The sequence below is a fragment of the Neopelma chrysocephalum genome, unplaced genomic scaffold (assembly GCF_003984885.1).
Source record: "Neopelma chrysocephalum unplaced genomic scaffold, ASM398488v2 Primary Assembly neopelma1_77, whole genome shotgun sequence".
Lineage (NCBI taxonomy): Eukaryota > Metazoa > Chordata > Aves > Passeriformes > Pipridae > Neopelma > Neopelma chrysocephalum.
The window spans coordinates 2639330-2646228 of record NW_020897738.1 but is presented as its reverse complement, the minus strand read 5'-3'; the positions used below and the strand labels follow the sequence as shown (position 1 = coordinate 2646228).

Below are 6899 nucleotides of genomic sequence, written 5' to 3'. Positions count from 1 at the left end.
GAGCTGAGGGCCCGGCGCTGGGCGGGGCGCGGGGTCGGCTCCGCCCCCCGGCGCGCGTGCGCGGCGGGCCCCGAAGGGCGCCCCCTCATTGGCTGCCCGCGCCGCCTCATTTGCATGTTGCGGGACAATAACAGCGGGCGGCTCCCGAGGGCTCTCGCGACCCCCTCGCAGCGACCCCTGATCGTGACCCCTCATCGCGACCCCCTGGCAGCTGCTGCCTCACAGCGACCCCCACGGGTCCGGGTCTCGAGCCGCCTTTTACCCGCAGTTATCCCAATTAACGTTGTCGGCCCCTGCGCCTAACCCAGATACTGCCCCTCCACGCCCTCCGCGTGTCTCGCGTGCCCCGAATAACTCGCAGGGACTGCTCCGGCCGCTCGCGCGTTCCGGGTGCCCGGGGACAGCGATGGGAGTCACGCCCCGCAAAAATGTGGGTTTGAAAGGGTGACTCGCCCTGTTGGTTTGGGGACGGAGCCAGCTGGCAGGAGAGGTTTCTGTGGAAGTGCGTGATAGATTTCTGTGGAAATCCATGGGAGTGCTGGGAGTTAAATCCATTTTGGGTAAGGAACGTGAAATGCCAAATGAAACCCTCACGATGTGGCCATGGCATGCAGTCATCACTCAAACCCCACTAAAACTACGTTAATCGTAGGTGAGTTAACAAAAAAAAAGTTAATTGTAAGTGAGAGAGACAAAGCTCTCAGCTGTCCCCCTGCACAACTTCAACAGCTTCAGTGCTGTAGAGACCCACTGGGTTCAAAAAGACCCTATTCCTTGTTTCCCACAGCTCAGTTCTCTGTGCTGCTCGTGGGTGTGCAAAAGGGCCTGTTGTCCCTTTGGAGGTTCCCAGCAGGCAGCTCTGCAAATTAATTTAATTCCTCTGTGTACACACACATCAATGGGCTGCTGCCACTTATATAACTTAAGTAACAAACAGGGGTGTAAACACGGCAGAGGCAGGTGTGAAACCTGCACCCTGAGCTGCTGCAGTGAACAGAAGAGCCACACTCCATGGACCCAGCCCACAGGAACGCTGCTGAAGCACCATCATTATCACATGGGAGGCATTTCACTCCCTCTGTACCTTGACAGAGACAACATCCCTCTCCTTACACTGCTAAAGGCTTAAGCAAAGCATGAAAGTTTTCCAGCTGGAGCTGAAATTGTATCCGAAGTTATTAAAAATTAATGCTCCTGTTAGAAAAGGGAGGAGAGTGGAGGGAGCACAAGGAGCAGCCCAGTCCCCGTTTGGTGGATTAGAGAACACAGCCACATGTGCCAACGTGGTGGAGATAAGGGGGTGCTGCTGCCCAGGCCTGTCAGGGTGTGAGAGCAGACAAGGTAGCTCTCCTCAGTGCCTCGCCCTCTGTGACTTTATCAGGAAAGGGAAGCGCATATTTTCACAGTTTCCCCCACAGAATCATTCTTTCCCTTCCCTCAGTCTCAATCTTCCTTGTCCAGGTCCTTTCTCTAGGACAAGTCCAGCCTGGCCTAAGCCCTTGTTCTGCACCTCTGCCCCCAGTGCCCTTGAGGCAGCTCATCATAGTGCAAGGTGATGTGTCCCACAGCAGCTGGGCTGTGCTGCTCAGCCTGGGAGCCCCCACACAGTTCCAGCTAAACCCATGGCTCATCCCAATTCCCAGAGCTGGATGGGATGCTTTCCATGCCTCTTTGCCCACCAGCCCTGACTCACAGGGCTGAGAAACTTGGTGTGAGCTCAGGGCTGACAAACACACTTGGCAGAGCAGAACCCCATGTTTCAGTGAGGGCTCCAGAGCCAAGGCACACCGTAAGCAGTTCACACTCCTCCATCCTTGGAAATCCTTGGAAAACCTTGAAAATCCTTGGAACAGGCTCTGTAGGAAAGTGGTGGAGTCATCATTCCTTGAAATGTTCAAAAAAACAAGGAGATGTGGCACTTTGTGATATGGTTTAGTGGCTATGGGGGTATTTGGTTGAAGGTTGGACTTGATCTTGGAGGTCTTTTCCAACCTTAATGATTCCATGATTCTATGATTCTGTCCCAGGCCAGCCACCCAGGTCTGTCCAGACAGCCAGAAGACCTCACAATTTACATGATAATTAGTAACCTTTGCTGAACTCTTTCACACTCCTGCACACTGTACCCAGATGAGAAACTGCTCCTGGTTTTCATTCAGAGGATCACTGGGCTCCTGTGACACAAAACCCAACTATTTTTAATAAAACAGTTCAGAACTGGTTTTCCTCCCTGCTCACTGTCAGTGTGGATAGTTCTCCCTGTAAATCCCTCCCAGCCCATGCCCTGCTGCCTCACTCCGGTGTTTTTCTTGTACCCTGAGGGTCCATGTTCTGCCAAGTGATATTTGTTTAAAATTCCCCAATGCACAAATTTGGCACAAAAACTGGGGCAAAGGGCATCCCCCTGGTTACTGCAGCTGGGTGGAATCTTCCCACCTCAAAGTCCAAGATCTATTTACATCAGCCCATTTAAGCTGCAAAAGCAAAATGAACTCTTCCTGCCAGGCTCACTCAGACCAACAAATGCACAAAGCAGAAGTGCTGCACAATATAAGCAACTGTTGGAGGCACAAGCAGGTTTTCAGCTGGTTTTAAAACTGATTCACTTGGAGCTGACGTCAATCCTCCCTCCCAAGTATCTTAGTCCTGAGATTGGAGCATGATAAATATTACCTGTAATGCCATCTGCCCTACAGACAGCCCGGGCTCCTCACTATTTATTCAAGTGCTAATGTTGTGCTAGACCAGAACACAGTTTATTTCAGCCTGGTTTGACTTTGTTTTGACTCTAATTCCAAATGCCTGTCCACTTGAACTCTTAGAGTGATCTGTCATACAGCAAACCCGACATCAGCCTTGGAAAGATGAAGTTCAAGACAGCACAGCTGCATTAAACACAAAACTCATGTGAGAAGGACAATACCAGACTTCCCACAGGGAGAAGTCAAGAGAAGATGCAGAGTCAGAAGATCACCAGCTAGAATCCCAGAATGGTTTGAGTTGGCAGGGACCTTAAAGATCATCTTGTTCCTCCCCCCGCCATAGGCAGGGACACCTTCCACTATTCCAAGTTGCTCCAAGCCCCATCCAACCTGGCCTTGGACAGGGATGGGGCAGCCACAGCTTCTCTGGGCAGCCTGTGCCAGGGCCTCACCACCCTCACAGCCAAGAACTCCTTCCCAATATCCCATCTAACCCTGCCCTCTGGCAGTGGGAAGCCATTCTCCCTTGCCCTATCACTCCATGCCACATCCAAAGTCCCTCTCCAGCTCTCTTGGAGCCCCTTGAAAGGGGCTCTAAGGTCTCCCAAATCCCAGCTGTCCAAAATCCTGGAGACCTGATTTATTTTCTGTACCAGTTTCTCAATTCCTTTAGAACCTCACCCAAGTCACCCTATAAAATACAAAATATTGTAGTTTATTGGTGACTCTGACTTTTGGTCAGTGCTAAAATTGTTATGAGTGGCATTAAGCTGAGAAGATATATTTAGATCAAGTAATGCACGTCCAAAACTGTTTCCTCTTAGGATTTTCTCCTCATTTTAAAAGTCTAAGATAACAGGAATTATACCACTTCCTAGAGAAGCTCTTTTATTATTATATTAACTCTGCACTTTTTATCACTAAAAACTTCCTAACAAGTCTGAACACCTCATCCATCATAATTTATGAGACTGTGGTTAATAAGCTGATTCTACTCAGAGTTTAAATGTCCAAAAATAAAATTAAAACATTTAATCAAATGATCCATGTCCATGGGCAGGACAGGTATTGGTGCACTGTTCTGAAAACTCTAGTGGCCTCTGTTCTGAGGAACAGCAATCATTTTAGCTGTGTAGAAGTAATTAGATTATTTAAATCTCAAGTAATTTAAAAGGAAAGGGCTGTGGTGAAAATTCTATGGTTAAAAATCAAAGTTTACTGTGAATTATTACAATAAGCTTGGAAGAGAGAAACTGAAATATAAGTAGTGCTTTTTGCTTAATCTTAGCATTTCATCAGACATCTGTGTTAGTTTTATTTGTGTTTATAATCAGTTACTTCCCCTGGATTTACTTGATGGGACTCAATCCTGCCATGTTTGCATTGCAAATGCCACGTTGTAATGCTTAAATGCATATCAAAATCTTGCAGCTTAAATTATAAGTAAAATAGTAATACAGTAAATCCCTTAAGATGTTTTTTAATAGACAGCACCCTGCTGCATCTTCAACTGCTTGAATCTTCATTTTCTAGGACCTCCCACACGAGGATCACAGTGCCCTCTTTAATTATTAATTAACTCATGTTGACAGGATAAATTAAAATCTCTGTGATGGAGAACAAGCTTTATTTATTGATGTCCTGATCTTGTCCTACACACTTGGAGTTGCTCTTTGGAACCTGTTTCAGAAGCCCAACATAAAGGTGGGTTTTGTGGTGGTAGGGAGGTTCAAATGCTTTTTCTTAGACATGGGTTTTTATCTTGCTTTTCCTCTCTGCATGACAAAGGTCGGGGGGGTTGTATTTTATTTAACTTCCTTACTGCAGGGACTTTGCATTTTGCTTGTGAGTACATATTTCTGGAGAGGCTTCATGACCCTATTGAACAATCACATCCTACAGCTGAGGAATTCAGAGTCACTCACTCAAACATCAATAAAGAGGGAGCTGAAGTGACACAGCAGCTTGTTTGACTATTCTTCTCTTACAGCAAATACTGGGGATGGGTTTTTAGGTGAAGCGTTGCTCTGAGTGAAGCCCTAACACTTCTGAGAAAAGAAAAAAGGTCATGAGTAAAACAGATTAATTCCATCCTACTTTGCTATTGAACAGTCGCCCAGTTCTATTTCAATGGTAGATGCAGGAAGAATTAATACCTCTTTATTCATCCAGCTCCTGCCCACATTCATCCAGGGTGCAATCTGTGCTTTCACATTCCAGCAAGGCTTGCTTTTCATCTTGGAGTCTGGTCCCTTGTGCACCATCAGCTTTGCCAAGTAATTCTGGATGCAAAAAGTATGTATTAAATTCTATTTTCCCTGGTGCATTGTCAACAGCCCTTTTTTTACCAATTTTAAATGCATCAGAAATGTGTAAACTAACAAGTTTTAATATTAATTATCTCATGGCACTGCAGGGGAACAAGAAGACAGAATATAACCAATGGTGATAAATAAACCAAGCACCACTTTCCCTCCAAGCCTGTAATCTAAAATCCAAGTTTCCAACTTTGCAGGACTTGTAGGATTGCTTTTCTTTTTGTTTCCCTGCTCTGGGACAGTGCAAGAGATGGATTTTTAAAGATCCCCAGGATTTCCTCAAATACAGGGCTATATTCCCTTGGATGGCTGCAGCCAGTCCTGGCACAGCTTCAGTGGGAAGAAAAAAAAGAGTCCTATGGTGCCATTTTTACAATTTCCTTTCAAAATGGAAGTGTCTTGAAGTCACTGTTGCTCTTTAAGCCTGAAAAAGACAACAAACCCAACGCTTGTAACATCATTTTGACCACCTGGCTGAAAGGAAGTGCATGGATGCTTCCAATGGAATCCAAAAAATCTCAGGAACAGCAAAAAACAAAGAGACTGAACACACCAGTTCTTCATCCCCAAAAGGAAAGGTGAACGCAGAAACTTTGGAAAAAGGAATGCAGGCTGGAGACCCAGGTGAGGTTATTTTGGGATGGAAGGCACACACAGCTCTGAGGTACAATGGAGCACAGCGGATTCTCACCTTCATGTAACCATGTCCTTGGAGCAATGAGGTGTTTCCATGGGAAGGATGACTCCAGGACTTTGCCACATGACATGGAGCTGTTTCAAATCCAAGTTAGCAGCTCTTTGAGAACATCAGAGCACCCTGGTGGCCTCACATGGAGTGAACAGACAGTGCTCTTGTGTAACTCATCGCACCCCTGGGGGTAAGTGGACGGTGCAAAGGAGGGACACTGGGGAATTATTTCCATTTCCAACAGATGAAACTGGAATATTAGAGCTTTTAGAGCTCAACCATCAACTCAGGACGAAATCATGTCCCCAAGTGCCACATCCACACATTTTTGAACACTTCCAGGAATGGTGACTCCACCATTTCCCTGGACAGCCTGTTCTGATGCTGGACAACCCTTTCCATGAAGAAATATTCCCTAATATCTAATCTAAGCCTCCTACCAGGGAGTTGTAGAGAGTGACAAACTTTCCCCTCAGGTAATGCAGAACATAAACTTGATGAAGTTTCATTTTAAAAATTAATTTCCTTGTTGAACTGAAGCCTGGATGTTACATCTGTGAGGTAACCCTGATCACTAGTCACTCTCTAGCCCAGTTTTTCCAATTTACTGTAAAAATAGAATCATTTAGAATCATTAGAATCATTAACCATTTAGATTAAAAAAGACCTCAGAGTTACCTGTGTATATGGCAAAATTTCTAACCAGCTTAATTAATGAATATACACTGAGCATTAAGGACGAGGGCATTTTCAGAAGGAGAAACTTTAAAACTTCAGAAATTAGTTTAAGGCAAAATTACTAAAAACACAGTTGTAAGAAACCGTGAAACATAGAATTTTTTATCTCACAAGGGACCATTCCGCACATTTTTTTTTTTTTTGCGTGTGGCCCTCCAGTAGCTTTTCTCCCCAGACCTCCTTCGTGGTTCACTACACCAGAAACCTTTTCTGTGGTACTGAGGGGGAGCACCCGATCAACGCCGGTCTGGACTGTTCCTGAGGGCGCTGGGTGGCACAAGCGGCTGCCTGACACCACCACGGCGGCCATACCCAGGCAAAGCCCAGCGTGAGGCCTCTCCCCCCGCTGAGGGGCTGTGGGGGAGCCCGGAGGACCCTGATAGACCCTGAGGGTCTCCGTCACCACCACACCCGCCGCCATCTTGGCCGGGGCGCGGCCCTTCCCTTCCGCCC

General features: G+C 46.4%; 1 long non-coding RNA gene across 4 annotated transcripts; it reads right to left on the bottom strand.

Moving 5' to 3' along the window:
• Window positions 1–1950: 1950 nt before the first annotated feature.
• On the bottom strand, window positions 1951–6893 carry LOC113970618. Of its 4 annotated transcripts, none has more exons than XR_003535234.1 (4): window positions 6558–6893; window positions 5712–5892; window positions 4859–4984; window positions 1951–2174 (listed from the first exon to the last, which is right to left on the bottom strand). It is a non-coding gene; the product is annotated as an uncharacterized LOC113970618 (long non-coding RNA). The 4 variants fall into 4 exon arrangements; XR_003535235.1 differs by lacking the exon at window positions 1951–2174 and adding an exon at window positions 3294–4750; XR_003535232.1 differs by lacking the exon at window positions 1951–2174 and having other exon boundaries at window positions 4847–4984.
• Between the last annotated feature and the right edge of the window lie 6 nt (window positions 6894–6899).